We start from the raw sequence: 19,426 nt of genomic DNA, 5'->3' as shown, positions 1-19,426 counted from the left end.
GGGAGAAATCAGCTGCTGGTTGAAGGCTACCAAACACCTACTTCCTTTCCTAACGTCACTTTAATTTTATCTTGGAGGAATTCTTGTCCCTATCCCATTAAGTTATGGGAGTTGGGGCCAGGCATGGTGGCTTAGCAATCCCAGCACTTTGGGAGGCTGAGGCGGGTGGATCACGTGAGGTCTGGAGTTTGAGACTAGCCTGGCCAACATAGTGAAACCCTATCTTTACTAAAAATACAAAAATTAACCAGGTGTGGTGGTGGGCACCTGTAATCCCAGCTACTCCAGAGGCTGTGGCATGAGAATTGCTTGAACCCAGGAGGCAGAGGTTGCAGTGAGCTGAGATCGCACCACTGCACTCCAGCCTGGGTGACAGAGTGAGAATCCATCTCAAAAAAAAATAAAATTTATGGGAGAGGATGGTAAAGCTAAATATCTTTTGCACCTACTCCCCAGCCCCACCACTGCAGAAGCTGAAGGGGTTCCTAGAGGCGTCTTCTGCCATGCAGCTGTTCCCACTGGCCCCTAGCTAGAGGTGGGTGTAGGACTTTGAAACATGAACAAATGGAGCTGGGATGGCAATGGCGGGAACAATATTGTGCTAATCTGAACTCTGCACTTCCTAACTTTGGCTCTGGGTAAATTAACTCAAATTGCTGAGCCTTTGTTTCCATATTTATAAAATGGGTGCAGTAAGAGTACCAACCTCTTCTATGCTGTTTGGAGGAGGCAGGTCCATAAGTTACCTGGCATGTGGTAAGGGATTCATGAATGTTGGCTTCTATCATTAAGGGTGTGGGAGCCACATAAGTAGCCAGAGGGAGTCATAGAAAGTTCTTGAGCCAGAGAAGTAAGATAATTTTTTCAGCTTTTTGTGCAGCATAAAAGGTGAGTAATTTGCTGGACCCGTTTGGGTCACATGCCCATGCCTGAGCCAATCACCACATCCAGCCTGGCCAGACCTGGCTTTCATGAAGCCCCTTCAGGAAGTGGTTGGGGTCATCCCCTCCAGAAGGACATGGGGAATACCAGAAAGTGGGAGGAGGGATGCTTCCTTCTGAAAAATAGGGATGCAATTACCACAAGAGGTATCAGGTACAGGGCTGGCACTAACAAGAGCTATCCACGGCACCATCATGTAGGCATGCAGCAGGTCCACCATGAAGCAACCTGGCTGCTCTGCAAAATGGAGTCACAGTTAATTCAGCCAATGAGAAATATCCCTCTACCTGGGTTCCCACCATTCACCCCAGGCCTGGCACGTCCCAAATTTGCTTGGTCAAAGGCAAGCAAATTAACCATTTACAATGGTTACAATAAAGTTAGTTGGGAAGTTTCCTTCATCCTCTATTTGCTGAATAAAGCTTTTGTAACATTGGTATTATTTCCTCCCTTAATAGTTTGATAGAATTCACCAGTGAAGTATATTTTTTCTCTATAGGAAGATTCGAAATTACTAATGCAATTTATTTACTTGATATTGGTATTTGTTTTTTTTCTTTTTCCTTGAGTCAGTTTTGGTAATTTGTGTCTTTCTAGGAATTGTTCTGTTTTATCTAAGTTGTCAAATTTTTTGCCTTAAAGTTATTATGCTATTTTCTTAACATCCTTTTAAGGGTAGGGTCTGTGGTGATATTTCTCTTTGATTCTTGATTTTGGGAATTAGTGTCTTCTTTCTTTTTTCTTGGTCAACTTAACTAAATATTATTTATCTTCTTGACTTTCTGAAATAAGCAATTTTGGGTTTCTTTGGTTGTTTTTGATGTTATCCTGTTCTGTATTTATCGTTTTCCACCGTGACATTTTTATTTCATACATCCTACTTAATTTTGGCTTGGTTTACTCATCTTTTTCTAGAGTCTTAAGATGGAAGTTTTAATTATCAATTTTAGATTATTTTTTCTTTCTGTTTTTAAAGCTATACATTTTCCTCTATACACTGCTTTGATTGCATCCTGTAAATATTGCTATGTTATTGTTTTTTTGTATTTTAAGTTTATAATGTTTTATTTATAAAAATAGGCTGGGGGAAAAGGATTTATACCACTGCATTCTTTCCTGGGGGAGAACTATTTGGGGCCATTTTTGTAAGTTTTTTTCTTCTTAACAATTTTCAGAGTCACATTTGAATTCCTTCAGAATGGTATTTGTCAACAAAAAAGTTCAAGTGAAAAGGAGGAGGGAAACTGGGGAAGCATGAAGAAAGGGAGTGAGAGAAGGAGGAGTGAGCATACAACAGTCAACACATAAAGACATGGCTTTTACTGAAATAACTCTGCCCTATGCCTTATGCACTAGGTGATGCAAGCATGCTGCTCAGACATCAACACCAAATGTCATTTATAAATGGTAGTCTTCTCTGGGTTCTGAAGGACACTTGTTCCCCAACATGACACTATTAAATGATGGTTTCAAGGCAGACACTAAGACATTACTCCAAAGAGAAGGCTCCAGTGGCAGATGCTGGGGCCATATTCTTTATAGTCCTTCTCGGTGTGACAGACCTGAAATAACTCCAGAGTTGAGGCTAGCACTAAGCTTCCAGACCATAAGGCATAGTGCTGCATGTGATGGATTACCACCCGAACCTCTGTAAGCTTAGGTTTGATTCTCCTGCCACTGAGCTCCTTACTGAGTTTTAATCTGGCATGTACCACTCTTCAAATCTCTCTGTAGTTGAGATTCAAATCCCTGAATATGGTCAAACCCCTTGAAAGAACAACATTCTTATACAGTGGACAACGCACATCAATGGGACAGTTTTGTATTCATCAACAACATTCAAGACGGATTCCATAAAGTCTGGGTTGGCAAACTCTGGGTAAAAAAATATTTCAGGTTGCAGGAACATTTTGTAACCAACGTCTATTATGAACTTCTCCTGGTTGATCACATTGATACCTGTGTACTGTTTGATCCACTTCCAGGGATCCACATCATACTTAGCAAATTCCTTGACTATATCAGGGCAAATGTAACAGTATTTCTCCTTAATGGCTTTTGTGGTCTCCAGTGACTGCTCAAGAAGGATTCCTACCTCCCTCTCCCTTAGCAGTTGTTGAATGAAATACACAGTATCACCTACAATCAGGATGTGATTGATGCAGCTCCCAATTACATAATCTTCTACAACTGGGAGAACAAGGGTGACTCCATCTCCTTTGTCAATGACTATACCCATTAACATACATTCACCCACTTGTTGAGATGTCCAAGATACTTCCAAGGCTAGTACCTCCTGAACTGCAATGTAGAATCCTGGTACATTAAATAATTCAAACATAATTTCTGCAAAAATGTTCTGTATTTTCTAGTGTATTCAGTGGAAGTTCTGTCATTAAAAAATAATGGTCCTCAGATTCTGCTCAAAGATATTTAAAAACCACTTGCTCCATGAACCTTTCCATAATATCCCAGTCTTCAGTGATTCCATGTCATACTGGCCACTTTGTAGCATACATAGATTTATCAATGGCTTCATCCTGTATGAAAAAGTCAAGCTCATCAACTCCCCTCAACATTCGCCCTTGGGCTTTGTCAACTACCTTTGCTGACTCTCTGACAGAAATGCATGAAAGAATAGTAAACTATGGCTCAGTGTTGCCTGCATAGCCAAGCTTGGAATATCTACTGAGGTGATCACAGGGCTGAGACCCAGACCAGTGGGTGCAGCTCAATCTCCAAGTGTGGGCTGGATGTCAGGGGCTGAGAGCAAGGCAATGGAGGAGCCAGGGTGGGCACTGAGTGGCTCTTACCTGATGCCACAGTCTGCCACACAGGAAGGCAGGAAGCCCGCCATGCTTGGAATACACAACACTTAGCCCCACTGGCCACCCTGGAGCACCCTGCCACCATCCACTTGGCAACCCACTCACCCCATACACCCTGTCTCCTTTGTGTTTCCATTTTTATTCATTTTAAGATATATTGTAGATGGGTGCAGCAAACCACATGGCATGTGTATACCTATGTAACAAACCTGCACATCCTGTACATGTATCCCAGAACTTGAAGTACAATAAATTTTAAAAAAGGAATATTTTAAAGGATCAACCTACTATTTGACAGTCATGGAAATAGTGAATGGGAATTAAAGGGAAAAAAATAAGTAAGCAAAGAAGGGAGGAGGAAAGGGGAAAAGAAAGGAAAGGAAAGGAAAAGGGAAATACAAGAAAAGGAGACAAATAAATAAATAAATAAACAAATAAGTGACTGAAAGTCTGAGAGTTGGCAAATACTATTCAGACAACACTGACAAAATAGGCCTCTTGCTAAAAATAGCAGAATGCACAAAGTACTGGAGCAGCCTGTCTGTCCTGAGAGGCTGGGGAGGTTTAGGAAAAGAGGCTGGCGAGATTTGAGACAGGTCTGAAGTATGTAGTCAGTTTTTGCTTGGTGGAAAAAGTAATCATGGGTAATTCAGAAAAAGGAAGATACTTACATAATAATTGTTTTGTACCTTTTTTTAGTCTTCTATTACTTTCATAAAATTATCTTTGCATCAAAAGTTATTAACACTTTCAGGACTCCTTGTATGCAAAATTCTTTGACTTGCATTTCTTAATTTGTGATCGCACTGGTAATTTATCCAGCACAATGAACTGAATGTGTGTCTTTATGTTTAAAGGGAAAAATAAAATTCAAAACAGCATATTTGATATAATTTATGATTAGATAATAGAGAATTATCAACTTTAATATAATTTTTAGAAAGTAAAGCTTAGGCCAGTCACGATGGCTCATGCCTGTAATCCCAGGACTTTGGGAGGCAGAGGCGGGTGGATCACCTGAGGTCAGGAGTTCAAGACCAGCCTGACCAACATGGAGAAACCCTGTCTTTACTAAAAATACCAAATTAGCCGGCACTAACGATTCATGAGGAATCTGCCCCCATGATCCATTCACCTCCCAGCAGGATCTATATCCAACTTTGGGGATTACAATTCAACATGAGATTTGGGCAGGGACACATATCCAAACTATATCAACAGAGTTTCATTGTGTTTCTTGGGCTAGTCTCAAACTCCTAGCCTCAAGCAATACTTCTATCTCAGCCTCCCAAGTACCTTTGGGGATTATAATAATCAATCATCTTCACTTTTTACAATCTACTTTGGTTTAATAACTTTTACTTAATTCCAGTGTTATATAGCAACTTTGATCCAATGTATCTCTTATATGCTATGAACTCAGTAGTATTGTTATAGTTATTGCCTATAATAATCAGATGTTTTTTTAAAAAAGAGATGAAATCAGAACACACACACACACACACACACACACACACACACACACATACACACATGCAATCTTTTATACTTACAAATTTATTTACCATTTCCCATGCCGTTTATTCCTCATAGGTTCAAGTTGCCATCTGGTGTCATATCCTTTTATCTTAAAAGCATTTTCTTTAGTGTTTCTTTAGCAAGGATAAGTTCTTTTTATTTTTATTTATCTGGAAATGTCTTTATTTCAGCTCCATTTTTGAAGGATCATTTAACTGGATACAGAATTCTTAATTGACAGTTACTTTTCCCTCCACTTTTGAAATGTCACTTCATAAGGCCTCCATTTTTTTCAGATAAGAATGCCAGTACTGATGATATTATTGTTCCCCTGTATGTGATAAGCCATCTCTTGCTACTTTCATGATTTTCTTATTATCCTTGGTTTTCACCAATTTGACAAGGATGGCTCTAGGTGTGAATCTCTTTGTGTTTATCCTACTTGAGATTTGTTGGACTTCTTATATCTGAAGATTAATGTTTTTCATAGCATTTTTGAAGTTTTCAGACATTATGTTTTCAAATATTTTTCTGCCCTCTTATCTCTCTCTTCTCCTGGAATTCCCATTATGCATATGTTAGTGCTCTTGATGGTATCCCATAAGTTTCTGAGGATCTGTTTATTATCCTTCATTCTTTTTCCTTTTTGTTCTTCATATTGATTAACCTCTATTGGTCTACCTTCAAGTTCACTGATACTTTCTTTCACAAGGTCAAATATGCTATTGAACCTCGCTAGTGATTTTTTCACTTTAACTGTTGTACTTTTCAATTATAGATTCTATTTTTAAACATATTCTGTCTCCTTATTCATATTCTCACATTATCATATTTTTAATTTGAACATATTTTCCTGTTTCCTTACATGTCTGATAATTTTTAATTGAAAACTAAACACTTTAATTACACATTATAGCAAATCTGGATTTGGTTTTTATTTGTTATTGTCTTTGTTGTTGTTATGTTTTGGTAATTGGCCTATACTTGTGCTGTGTAATCCTTCTGCCCAGTGGTTTTCAGCATTGATGTCTTTTATATCGTGTTGTTGTTGTTATTGTTGTTTTAGCCTGTCTTTCTAGGGATTTCCTTTGTGTCTGTTGCATAGCTTGATTTTGGAGAGACATTATATTAAAGCTAGTAAGGTTTCCACTCTCTGCCAAATAATCTGTGGGTGGGTTGGGTGAATGCATTCAAAGTTGCAATTAATACTCAAGTCTTACTTCATTTTTACTTTTTGTCATACTCTCTTGAGTGTTTCCTGCACTTCCATACTTTTCCAATCGGCCATATGTGTGGAGAACTTTTCTCAAACTTTCTATGGTTCTCTCCTTTCCAGGATTTCTCTCTCTCTCTCTTTTTTTTTTTAGTAATACTCAGGTTTTTAATTTATTATAGTGAATGGATACAAAGCAAAATTAGCAAAGGGAAAAAGTTGTATGTGGTAAAGGCTGGAGGATACCAGGCACAAGCTTCTTGGAATCATCTCCCGTGGAGTTACAAGGATGTGTTTCTCTTTCCCAGCATGAAATTTTGACAGCACATGTGCAATGTCATCTACCAGGACCAGAGTCTCATTAGAGACCCAGTACTCAGGATTTTACGGAGATTACTCTCCTTCACATGTACCAGAATTCCAGACTCCCAGAGGAAAAGTAGCTGTTCAGAGTAAACCACATTGTTTGTATAAACAGTTTAGGCACAGTGAGCCACTCTTCTCAGTGAGAGAATTGGAACTTGGAACTGGAAAACTCTAGCCTTGCATGTGGGTCTTTCTTTTCTTTCTTTCTTTCTTCCTTTCTTTCTTTCTTTCTTTCTTTCTTTCTTTCTTTCTTTCTTTCTTTCTTCTTTCTTTCTTTCTCTCTTTCTCTCTCTCTCTTTCTTTCTTTCTTCCTCTATGTTTGTTTCTTTGTTTGTTTCTTTCTTTCTTTCTTTCTTTCTTTCTTTCTTTCTTTCTTTCTTTCTCTTTCTTTCTTTCTTTCTTTCTTTTTTAATTTTACTTTGAGTTCCAGGATACATGTGCAGAACATTCAGGTTTGTTACACAGGTATACATGTGCCATGGTGGTTTGCTGCACCTATTGACCCTCAGGATCTCTCATTTAAATTTTTGTCTTGTCTTCCACTTCCCCAGTTGAAGCTGAAACCTCACACTAGCAAATCTGCAATTCTCTCTGTTCATTCCCAAACCACTCTGCTATATTTAACTGGCAAAACCATTGATTTCTTCCCTCTACTCCATACCAAATCCACCCGTGCCCCCAGCCCTAACAGGAAAGCTGCTGGGTTTTACATCCAGCTTCAAACTTGTAAAACTACAGTTTTTCCCAACTGAGCTTGGGGGTGAGAAGACAGATGGGAGTGTATTAGTCCGTTTTCATTCTGCTGATAAAGACATACCCAAGACTGGGAAGAAAAAGAGGTTTAATTGGACTTATAATTCCAGGTGGCTGAGGAGACCTCAGAATCATGGCGGGAGGTGAAAAGCACTTGTTACATGGTGGTGGCAAGAGAAAATGAGGAAGATGCAAAAGCGGAAACCCCTGATAAAGCCATCAGATCTTGTGAGACTTATCCACTACCACAAGAACAGTATGGGGGGGAGCCACCCCCATGATTCAATTATCTCCCACCAGGTCCCTCCCACAACACATAGGAATTATGGGAGTACAATTCAAGATGAGATTTGGTTGGGGACACAAAGCCAAACCATATCAGGGAGCAACCCCAGTCAGGAAGGGCTCAGACTTTTACCAATCTTACCCAAAACCCTAACACTTTTTTCAAGAATAAAAGCTTCTTAAATTTGATAACTGCCGTTGATGAGTTTTCAGGGTCCTGAAATGATTGTTTTTGGTATTTCTGCAATTTCTGGGGGGAGTTTTGGTGTGGAAATAAATTGCCAACCTTTTCATGTCACCTCCCAACCTTATCTTTATATCCTCTGATTAACAATTTTCATTAGTAATGTGTTACACAACAAATACTTGTTTAGACTAACCTGTATTTTACCAATTTCTTTGCACATTGTTCCGTCTTTTTTGGTTCTATGTCATATTTCTAAAGCATATCTTTCAGTAGATTTTTCCCTGGTAAAAAATGGCATATGTTCTTAAATGTATTTGTTTGACAATATCTTTCATTTGTCTTTTGTTCGAGTGACAGTTAACTGGCTACAGAATTCAACATTGAATGTTTTATTTATCTCTGTACTTTGAAGACTTTATTTAATTATCTTCCATCTTCTATTGTTGCTGATAAGAATTGAGAATCTGCTCTATTGTTTATTCAATTATGATTAATCTCTCTTTCTCTGTCTAGATTATTTAAGATTTTATTTTTGCCTTTGGTAGTCTATAGTTTCTCAAAATTTTATCTAAGTATCTATTTTTACTTAATCCTGATTAGAACTCATTTGACTTCCTGTGTCCAAATCAATAAAAACCCTAATCAATCCTGTAAAATTTGAAGCCAGTTTTCTTCTCAAATATTATATCTTCTTCATTCTTTCAATTATGTTTCTGAAACTACCAGTAGTTGTGTTTTAGATCTTTTCCATAATCTAAATCTCTCATTTTCCACCTCGTTTTTTTTTTTGTGTGTGCTATGCTTTTAAATAATTTCCTCATATCTACTACTTTGCTGTGTTCTCTCTTCAGCTTTGTCTAGATTGCTATTTGGGTACTTAGTGGGTTTTTTTCAGTTGAGTAAATTTTAAAGTTTTTTCTAGGTGTTCTATTTAATTATTTTACAATACTTTCAAGTAATTTCTTCTTCTCATGTCTCCAATTTTTAAAAATTGTCTCTAGTCCCTTTGAAAATACATACTTTATAGTGTCTATCTAGTGGTTCTATTGACTTTATGCAGTCTGGGATCAGGAGTGTCTATTAGAGGTTTTTTGAATTAGCATCTACTAAGTGTTCTAGGGATATTTCTATGCAGGGACACATTTATGGTAGGTTTAGAACTTTGGGATCCCTAACCTGTGCACGTAATGTAATTTGAGCCCTACACATAAGTTGGACGAGGCCAGTTTTACATATGAATTCTCAAAAAAGACTTTGCCACCCAGAGACCAGCTAAGAAAAACTGCCTTGTCTTCTCAATTAGTCAGTAGGATGACATTTTCTGGTCCGTGTTTTTTATTTTTTTTTTTTTGTTTTTTGTTTTGTTTTGTTTCTTGAGATGGAGTTTTGCTCTTGTTACCCAGGCTGGAGTGAAGTGGTGCCATCTCAGCTCGCTGCAATGTCTGCCTCCTGGGTTCAAGCAATTCTCCTACCTCAGCCTCCCAAGTAGCTGGGATTACAGGCATGCACCACCAGGCCAGGCTAATTGTCTGTATTTTTAATAGAGACGGGGTTTCACCATGTGGGTCAGGCTCATCTTGAACTCCTGACCTCAGGTGATCCACCCACCTCGGCCTCCCAAAGTGCTGGGATTACAGGCGTGAGCCACCATGCCCAGCCTGGTCCATTATTTTAGTAAGAGTTTAGCCCTCCAAGGCTTCCAGTTTTGCAGGATGACAATAATCAGAGGGGAGGAGGAAAGAAACTTTGTTCTAATTTTCCGCCTGGAGTGAGTCAAAATCCTCCTCTCCTACCCTGGCAAATTCTATACAGCCAGAAAGGGGTCATAGCTAAAAAATTCATGTAAGCTGTTTTAAGAATATTAAAAGCATTAGCAATTATGATTCATAGCAAATAAAGGTAGCCATTTAATTAGCAAATGGAAATTTACCACGTTATTGTCTGTCCTTTACAGAAACCTATGGATTCCTCAGTGAGTAGCACCTAGTTTCCAGAAACAAGATGTCTAGTAATTTATACCTACTCATCTTAATCTCCCTCTACCTCCTACCCATAATCTAAGATACATTATATTTATTCCCACAAAATCTAGGTTCATTGCTTCCAGCCACTACCTCCTATAATACATTTATGCCAAAAATCAGTTGAATTATCCTTTCAATAAAAAGATTTAGCAGGTTCCTGTTAAAAGATTTGGCACCTTGACACTGTGATCTTCAATAAGGTTGTGAATTCTTATCACAGCCAATCATCCTCTTATTTTCCATCCTGATAAAAAAGCTATTTTAAAATATAAAATGAAGTAAATCTCATCATATTGACATGATGTTTTTAACTATCATGTATTATAAGTTAGCATTTTCAAGAGTTCACATATAGGTTTTTTTTTATTTATTTTTATTTTTTTATTGAGACTGAGTCTCACTCTGTCACCAGGCTGGAGTGCAGTGACACAACCTTGGCTCACTGCAACCTCCACCTCCTGGGTTCAAGCAATTCTCCTGACTCAGCCTCCCATGTAGCTGGGATTACAGGCACGAACCACCACGCCTGGCTAATATTTGCGTTTTTAGTAGAGACGGGATTTCACTGTGTTGGCCAGGCTGGTCTCAAACTCCTGACCTCATGTGATCCAGCCTGCCTCAGCCTCCCAAAGTGCTGGGATTAAGGCGTGAGCCACTGCATCTGGCCCACATATAGTTTTTAAATATTTTTAAAGTGAAAACACTTTGTTTAAAACCTACTTCATAAATTGACAGGTTATTTGGAATATATGTTAAGCAGATATCTCTTTCACCAAACTTGTAAGCAATGTTGATCTATACCATGTATCATTTTATAGAACTGGTTATTAGTATATATGATAAAAGAGAATTGATCCTTTGTTTGTATACATCTATGTGTATGTAGATATATAGCTGTACACTTTTTTGTATTTCAGGAGTTACACTGTTTGTGATATGGTGTATGACCTGGTCAATCTTAGGCTCTGAAGCTCTCCCTGGTGGAAATTTATTTGGATTGTTAATTATTTTTTATAGTGCCATTATTGGGGGAAAAATTTACAACTCATTAGAATGCCTTTAGTGCCTCCATTTCCACCTTTTCTTGGTAAGTATATAATTAGCTCTCTTTTCTTTATTATTGACTATATGCAAATTTTGAACATTTTCTTGTTGAATTAGTTATAATTCAGCAATATTTCAATGTAGTATGTTTTATATAGTTTCTTCATGTGTGTATTTACTGTATGTGTGTGTGTGTGTGTGTGTGTGTGTGTGTACAGCTCCTTTATAGGGGCATTTATTTCTCTCTCTGTCTACATATATACACAAACAAGTTTTATCCAAAATTTATTTTTAAAATAAATTTAATATCCTTAGTTCATTATTCCTGTTGCTTTATTGTTTAATAGAACCTTTAAAAATTTTAGATTCACGGAGTACATGTGCAGGTTTGGAACATGGATATATTGCATAATGGTGAGATTTGGGCTCTAGTGAACCCATCACCAAACAGTGAATACTATACCCAATAGGTAATTTTTCAACCTTAACCCTCCAACCCTCTCTCCTTTTGGACTCCCCAGTGTCTATTATTTCCATCTTTATGTCCATATGTACCCATTGTTTAGCTCCCACACATAAGTGAGAACATGTGGTATTTGAGTTTTCTGTTTCTGAGTTATTTCACTTAGGATAATGGTGTTCAGCTCTATCCATGTTGCTACAAAGGACATGATGCCATTCTTTTTTATGACTGCATAGTATTCCATGGTGTATATGTACCACATTTTCTTTATTTAGTCATTTAAGTTGATTCCATGTCTTTTTATTGTGAATAGTGCCACAATGAACATATGTGTGTGTATGTCTTTATGGAAGAATGATTCACATGTTTAACCATCCTTGTATTTCTGGAGTAAAACCCACTTAACTATATTCTTTTTGATGTACTATAGAATTCATTTTGCTAGTTGAGAATTTTTGCATCTATGTTCATCAGGGATATTGACCAGTAGAGTGTGTGTGTGTGTGTGTGTGTGTGTGTGTGTGTGTGTGTGTGTGTGTGTATGGCTTTGCCTGATTTGGGTATAATTGTGATACTAGATTCATAGAATGTGTTAGGGAGGGAGTCCCTCCTTGAATTTTTTGGATTAAGTTTCAATCACCTTTGACCCTGAAGTAGTATTCTAGTGGATTGTACAATGACCCTGAACTAGTGGATTGTACAATGAATAAATGAATGCATATAAATTATTGTAAAATAAAATTTTGTTAAGTATATGATAACCATACACATGCAAAACAATAAACAATGTGATATGCAAACTCTCAGCCAGCCTACCATATTTGTGTTTGTTTTTGAGCTGCATAGTGGGAGGAGGTGCTCCTTACAATTTTCACTTTGTAAACATTTATTCTTTGATTTTAACCATCACTGCTATAACCACCATCACTCATGGAATCACCAAAAATTAAGTAAAGAATTATCTTATTTGTTTTTATAAAACTTTGTAAAATGTATGTAGAGCTCACCTTTATTTCATTGTTTAATACTAGAAGTGTTTTGGATCTTTATTTAGAAGTTTGGTGATGTTTTGTGACCAGCAATATGCTGTAGGAAATTGACTCTTGTTTATATCATTTAGCCTATGCTAAAATTGATTTTGTTATATACCATTTTACTCAAAGTTGCCATTTCCAATCACCTATCGACGATGTTAAGTGAGAACTTACTGTGTTTAAATATATCTAAATATTCAGTACAGTGGGCCAGGCATGGTGGCTCATGCCCATAATCCCAGCACTTTGGGAGGCCAGGGCAGGAGGATCACCTGAGCCCAGGAGTTCAAAACCAGCCTGGGCAACATAGCAGACCTTCTCTTTACAAAATATTAAAAATTTTTATGGGTCTCAGCTACTCAGGAGGCTAAGGCAAAAGGATCACTTGAGCTCAGGAGGTTAAGCCTACAGTGAGCCATGTTTCCATCACTGCACTCACCGTGGGCAACAGAATGAGACCCTGTCCCCAAAAATAAATATATATTCAGTACACTGTCAGTAGAGATAATCTCTACATCTTATCTCTGCTGTCCCTTCTGTATCCACAGTTTTCTTGCAGCACCTTCTAAGTATTTATTGAATCATTTTCCTCCTCTCCAAACTTTCTCTTTTGCTCTAGCTTAGGCTATTTGTTTCCAACTTTTGCATGGACTGTGGCAGAGCCTTCAATTTGGTCTCTGTCTCCAGTTTTGTCCCTAACTAATTCACCAAGACCCTCATATAAAAATCGCAAGACTCATTATGTTACTTCCTGCCTAAAACCTTCCCATGGTGCCTTACTTTGCCAAAGTGAGGGGAGACCTTTCTATGATCTGGCCCACCAAGCTCATTCTCCTCCCTCCTTTCCTTGCCCTGTATGTTCCAGCAACACTAAATTACTTGTTGAACCCCATTTAGGTGTATTGTTTCTTATCGCCATTCCTTTATTCATGCTGCCTTCTCTACTTGCTTGTAACCTGCCCTTTACCAAAATAATGAAAGGCATAGTGCAGTAGAAAATAAAGTAAACATTTCTGTTTTCTTTCTCAGAAAAATGAACTGTCATGTATGTTTATTTTGTTTCTTTTAAGGGATGTTACCGGCTGGTTTTACAATTAGGAATGTTCCATTCATCAATGAACAGGTCCATCTTCCTAACGCGTGGTCTTCAATTTTAAGAAGCATTGCCCTTAACATTATTCTAATACGAGCTGGGCTTGGACTCGATCCACAGGTAGATTTACAATTACAAATCGAGTAAGGTTATTTCAAATATTAGAGGATGGTGAGAAAGAAAAAGAAGCAAAAATTGTATTTACCTGTTCCAAGTGGAGTCTGTAAACAAACCTAAGATAAAGAAAAAAAGGCCGGGCATGATGGCTCATGCCTGTAATCTACAAAAACTAGCCAGGCATGGTGGCGTTTACCTGGTAATCCCAGCTACACACAGGAGGCTGAGGCAAGAGAATCGCTTGAACCTGAGTGACAGAGGTTGCAGTGAGCTGAGATAGTGCCACTGCAATCCAGCCTGGGGGACAGAGTGAGACTCCATCTCAAAAAACAAAACAAAACAAACAAACAACCGTTTTATAAGAAAAACCTTATACAATTATTTTTATTTTTTAGGGAGATTAAGGATTTCAGTAATTTTTTATGACGTTTTCACTACAGGATTGTGTTCCTGATTATCTTTGCATTATTGTAAAATCTAATCTTTTAAAGCATTTCTTAAAATATTACATTCTAGGGATCATAAATCCCATCTATAAGAAGATGACTATTCATGAGTATGACAGCCACTCAAATAAATGTGGCAAATGTGGTTTAATAGAAATAGCTCAAGAGCATAAATAATTATAGCCAATGAGATTATATTCTCCAGTAGAAAGTATGAACCAAGGAGAAAATTGAAAATTCTCCCTTTTAAAATGAATTATGCAGTTTTTAATTTATTTTCTTTGGCATGTTAGTATTGTATTTATACTTATCAAGTTAATCAAACAGTTCATATCAAAAAGTTAATGGGAAAACACTAATAGGACACTATTATTATACTATGTATTAGGAAAGCTCAGGAAGGTAGCATTAGCTATTTAATCACAGTAAAATTGATCTTTTAATAATTAAAATACAATAATATTTTATGAAAGATGAAATTGTTTATAATCCAACCTATGATGACACATAAAATATAATAGAGTTCAAAGTCCAGTGGGACAATCTGTTGAAATGAGATTTTGTTTAGTGAAAGCTTCTTATGAAAAAAGACTTTATAGTGCAACATTTGTTAAAATAATTTTCTTGTTTGGCCATTGTAAATGTATCAAATGTAGCTGTTTTGTGTTTCAGGCTTGGAGGCATTTGAAGGTGGTTTGTTTCAGATTGGCTGTAGGTCCATGCCTTATGGAGGCAAGTGCAGCTGCTGTTTTTTCCCACTTCATTATGAAATTTCCCTGGCAATGGGCAATTCTATTAGGGTAATTTCTTTCTCATTTTTTCTTATGAAAATATTCAATTAAGGATGCTTGGTTAAAACTGTTAAAATATTCAGAATATTGTATAGAAAAGCTCTATTAAAATTCATTTCACAGTGTTAAAATCCTTGGGAAGCAGTTGATTAAAAGCAGAGCATGTCCCGAATTGCACGAAATTTTTTTAACAAACATTCATAGCCCCTAAATGTTTATCATCAAGAAAATTCACGTGATCAATTTATTCCTTTTCATCTGTATTATAACATATCTGTATGTTTTAATCTATCTAATGGCCTCTTCCTCATAGCTATGTGTAAATACAGTTGCACATTTCATATATATGTATGTGTATATATATATATTTGAGAAACATTTTATATAGACATAGGTGTATAAATATAAACTCTCCCATTTTAAAGAAAGCAAGCAAACAAAAACTCTTGCCGTATATCCAATGCCCCATCCATCTTTATCTACCATCCATTTGTCTTATGTTTGAATTCCTCAAAATAAGTCTATAACTACTGTCTCTAGATCCTTACTCCTTTTCGTTTCTTAATTCAGCAACTTTTGTCTCTGCTTATCCATTCCAATGACACTCATAGCAAAGTTCATCCATTACATAGTTACTACAAAATCCAGTGAATTTTTAAATTAATGTTTATGATAAAATACTCAAATGCACTTTTATTTTAAAAATTAGAACTTTATAAATAAAGGAGAAATGACCTTAAACTATGCCTTCAAATCATAATGCCCATAACTCTACCCAAAGTGACAACTCTTAGGAGTTTTTTTCTTCTCCAATTTTTGTTTTGGCTCAAGGGGTACATGAGCAGCCTTGTTATATGGATAAATTGCATGTCACAGGGGTTTGGCATGCAGATTATTTTGTCACCCAGGTTGTAAGTATAATACCCAATAGGTAGTTTTTCTATTCTCCCCCTCCTTCCACCCTCCACCCTCAGATTCACCTAGTGACGATTGTTCGCTTCTTTCTGTCCATGTGTACTCAGTGTTTAGCTCCCACTTATAAGTGAGAATATGGGATATTTGGTTTCCTGTTCCTGCGTTAATTCACTTTGCATAATGGCCTCAACTCCATCCACGTTGCTCCAAAGGACACGATCTCGTTCTTTCTTATGGCTGTGTATTATTCTTTGGTGTATATGTGCCACATTTTCTTTATCCAGTTCACCATTGATGGGCATTTAAGTTGATCTCATGTCTTTTTTATTTTTTTCATTAGTTTTTAAGGAACAGGTGGTGTGTGTTTACATGGAAAATATTTTTAGTGGTAATTTCTGAGATTTTGGTGCACCCATCACCAGAGCAGTGTACACTGCACCCAAGGTGTAGTCTGTTATCCTTCACCCTCCTCCTACTCTTCCCCCTAAGTCCCCAAAGTCCATTGTATCATTCTTATGTTTTGCATCCTCATAGCATAACTCTCACTTATAAGTCAGAACATACAATGTTTGGTTTTTTCATTCCTGAATTACTTCACTTAGAATAATGGTGTCCGACTCCTTCCAGGCTGCTGTGAATGCCATTATTTCATTCCTTTTTATAGCTGAGTAGTATTCCATCCATGGTCTGTGTGTGTATATATATACACACATACACATATATATACATATATACACATATATATATACACCACATTTTCTCTATGCATTCTTTGATTGATGGGCATTTGAACTAGTTCCATATCCTTCACAATTTCAAATTGTGCTGCAATAAACGTGTGTGCAAGTGTTTTTTTCATATAATGACTTCTTTTCCTCTGGGTAGTTACCCAGTAGTGGGATTGCTAGATCAAATGGTAGATCTACTTTTAATTATTTAAGAAATCTTCATACTCTTTTCCATAGTGGTTGTACTAGTTTACATTCCCCCCAGCAGTGCAAAAGTGTTCCCTTTTTACCACACCCATGGCAAAATCTATTTTTTTTAATTGATTATGGCTATTCTTGGAGGAGTGAGATGGTATCGCATTGTGGTTTTGTTTGCATTTCCCTGATAATTAGTGATATTGAGGATTTTTTCATGTTTCTTGGCCATTTATATCTTCTTTTGGGAAGTGTCTATTCATGTCCTTAGCACATTTTCTGATAGGATAATTTGATTTTTTCTTGCTGATTTGTTTGAGTTCCTTATAGATTCTGGATATTAGTACTTTGTTGGATGCATAGTTTGTAAAGATGTTCTCCCACTCTGTAGGTTGTCTTTTTACTCTGCTGATTATTTCTTTTGCTGTGTAGAAGCTTCTTAGTCTAATTAACTCCCATCTATTTATCTTTGTTTTTGTTGCCTTTGCTTTTGGGTTCTTGGTCATGAAGTCTTTGCCTAAGCAAATGTCTAGAAGGGTATTTCCAATGTTACCTTCTAGAATTTTTATAGTTTTAGCTGTTAGATTTCAGTCTTTGATCCATCTTGAGTTGATTTTTGTATAAGGTGAGAGATGAGGATGCAGTTTCATTCTTCTACATATGGCTTGCCAATTATCCCAGCACCATTTGTTTAATACGGTGTCCTTTCCCAACTTTGTGTTTTTGTTTCCTTTGTTAAAGATCAGTTGGCTTAAGTATTTGGCTTTACTTCTCAGTTCTCTATTCAGTTCCATTAGTCTATGTGACTATTTTTATACCAGTATTATGCTGCTTTGGTGACTATAGCCTTATAGTATAGCTTGAAGTCAAGCAATGCGATGCATCCACATTTGTTCTTTTTGCTTAGTCTTGCTTTCGTTATGTGGGCTATTTTTGGGTTCCACATGAATTTTAGGATTGCTTTTTCTAGTTCGGGGAAGAATGATGATGTAGATTACTCTTGGCAGTATGGTCATTTTCACAATATTGATTCTACCTATCCATGAGCATGTGATGTGTTTGTATTTGTTTGTGTCATCTATGATTTCTTTCTGCAGTGTTTTGTAGTTTTCACTGTAGAGGTCTTTCACCTCCTTGGTTAGGTATATTCCTAAGTTGGTTTGCTTGGGGTTTTGTCTTTGGTTTTGTTTGTTTGTTTGTTTTGGTTTTTTTGTAGCTGTTGTAAAAGGGGTTGAGATCTTGATTTAATTCTCAGCTCAGTCACCGTCGGTGTATACCAGTGCTACTGATTTGTGTACATTGATGTTGTATCCTGAAACGTTACTGAATTCATTTATCAGATCTAGGAGCCTTTTGGATGAGTCTTTAGGGTTTTCTCATTATATGATCATATCATCAGGAACAGCAACAGTTTGACTTGCTCTTTACTGATTTAGATGCCCTTTATTTCTTTCTCTTTTCTAATTGCTCTGGCTAGGACTTCCACTACTATGTTGAATAGAAGTGGTGAAAGTGGGCATCCTTGTCTTGTTCCAGTTCTCGGGGGAATGCTTTCAACTTTTCCCCATTCAATATAATGTTGGCTGTGGGTTTTTCTTTCTTTCTTTTTCTGTATTTTTTTTTTGAGATGGAGTCTTGCTCTGTTGCCCAGGCTAGAGTGCAATGGCCCAATCTCAGCTCACTGCAACCTCTGCCTCCCAGGTTCAAGCAATTCTCATGCCTCAGCCTTCCAAAGACCTGGGAGTAGCTCCCCAAGCTTGCCAGCATCTATTACTTTTTGACTTTTTGATAATAGGCATTCTAACTCCTGTGAGGTTGTATCTCATTGCACTTTTGTTTTGCATTTCTCTAATGATTAGTGATGTTGAATATTTTTCCATATACTTGTTGACTACATGTTTGTCTTCTTTTGAGAATTGTCTTGTCCTGTCCTTTGCCCATTTAATGGGGTTGTTAGATTTTTGCTTGTTGATTTTTCTAAGTTCTTTTTGGATTCTGGATATTAGATTCTTGTTGAATGCATGGTTTGCAAACATTTTCTCCCATTCCATAGGTTGTTTGTTGATGATTTCTTTTGCTGTGCAGAAGCCCTTTAGTTTAATTAGGTCCCATTTGTCGATTTTTGTTTTTGTTGCAATTGCTTTTGGCATCTTTGTCATAAAATGTTTTCCAGAATTGAAATTTCATAGGATATGTCCAGAATGGCCTGTATCCAGAGTGGTATTTCTTAGGCTATCTTCCAGGGTTTTTATAGTTTTGGGTTTTACATTTAAGTCTTTAATCTACCTTGAGTTGATTTTTGTAAACGGTGAAACGTAGGGAGTCCAGTTTCAATTTTCTGCATACAGCTAGCCAGTTATCCCAGCACAATTTCCAAGTAGGGATTCCCTTCCCCATTGCTTGTTTTTGTCAAGTTTGTTGAAGAGTAGATGGCTATAGGTGTGCGGCTTTATTTCTGCGTTCTGTAACATGTTCCACTGGTCT

General features: G+C 37.0%; 2 pseudogenes; one reads left to right on the top strand and one right to left on the bottom strand.

The window, feature by feature from the left end:
• Positions 1–2,423: 2,423 nt before the first annotated feature.
• Positions 2,424–3,799, bottom strand: LOC115933365 (actin-related protein 3B-like; annotated as a pseudogene).
• A 3,036-nt stretch (positions 3,800–6,835) lies between these two features.
• LOC129524822 (sodium/hydrogen exchanger 9B1-like) lies at positions 6,836–15,117 on the top strand (annotated as a pseudogene).
• Positions 15,118–19,426: the final 4,309 nt, after the last annotated feature.

This window comes from Gorilla gorilla, chromosome 8 (assembly GCF_029281585.2).
Source record: "Gorilla gorilla gorilla isolate KB3781 chromosome 8, NHGRI_mGorGor1-v2.1_pri, whole genome shotgun sequence".
NCBI classification, from domain to species: Eukaryota; Metazoa; Chordata; class Mammalia; order Primates; family Hominidae; genus Gorilla; species Gorilla gorilla.
Note: the sequence above shows the minus strand (reverse complement) of the source record. Positions and strands in the feature narration are given on the sequence as shown.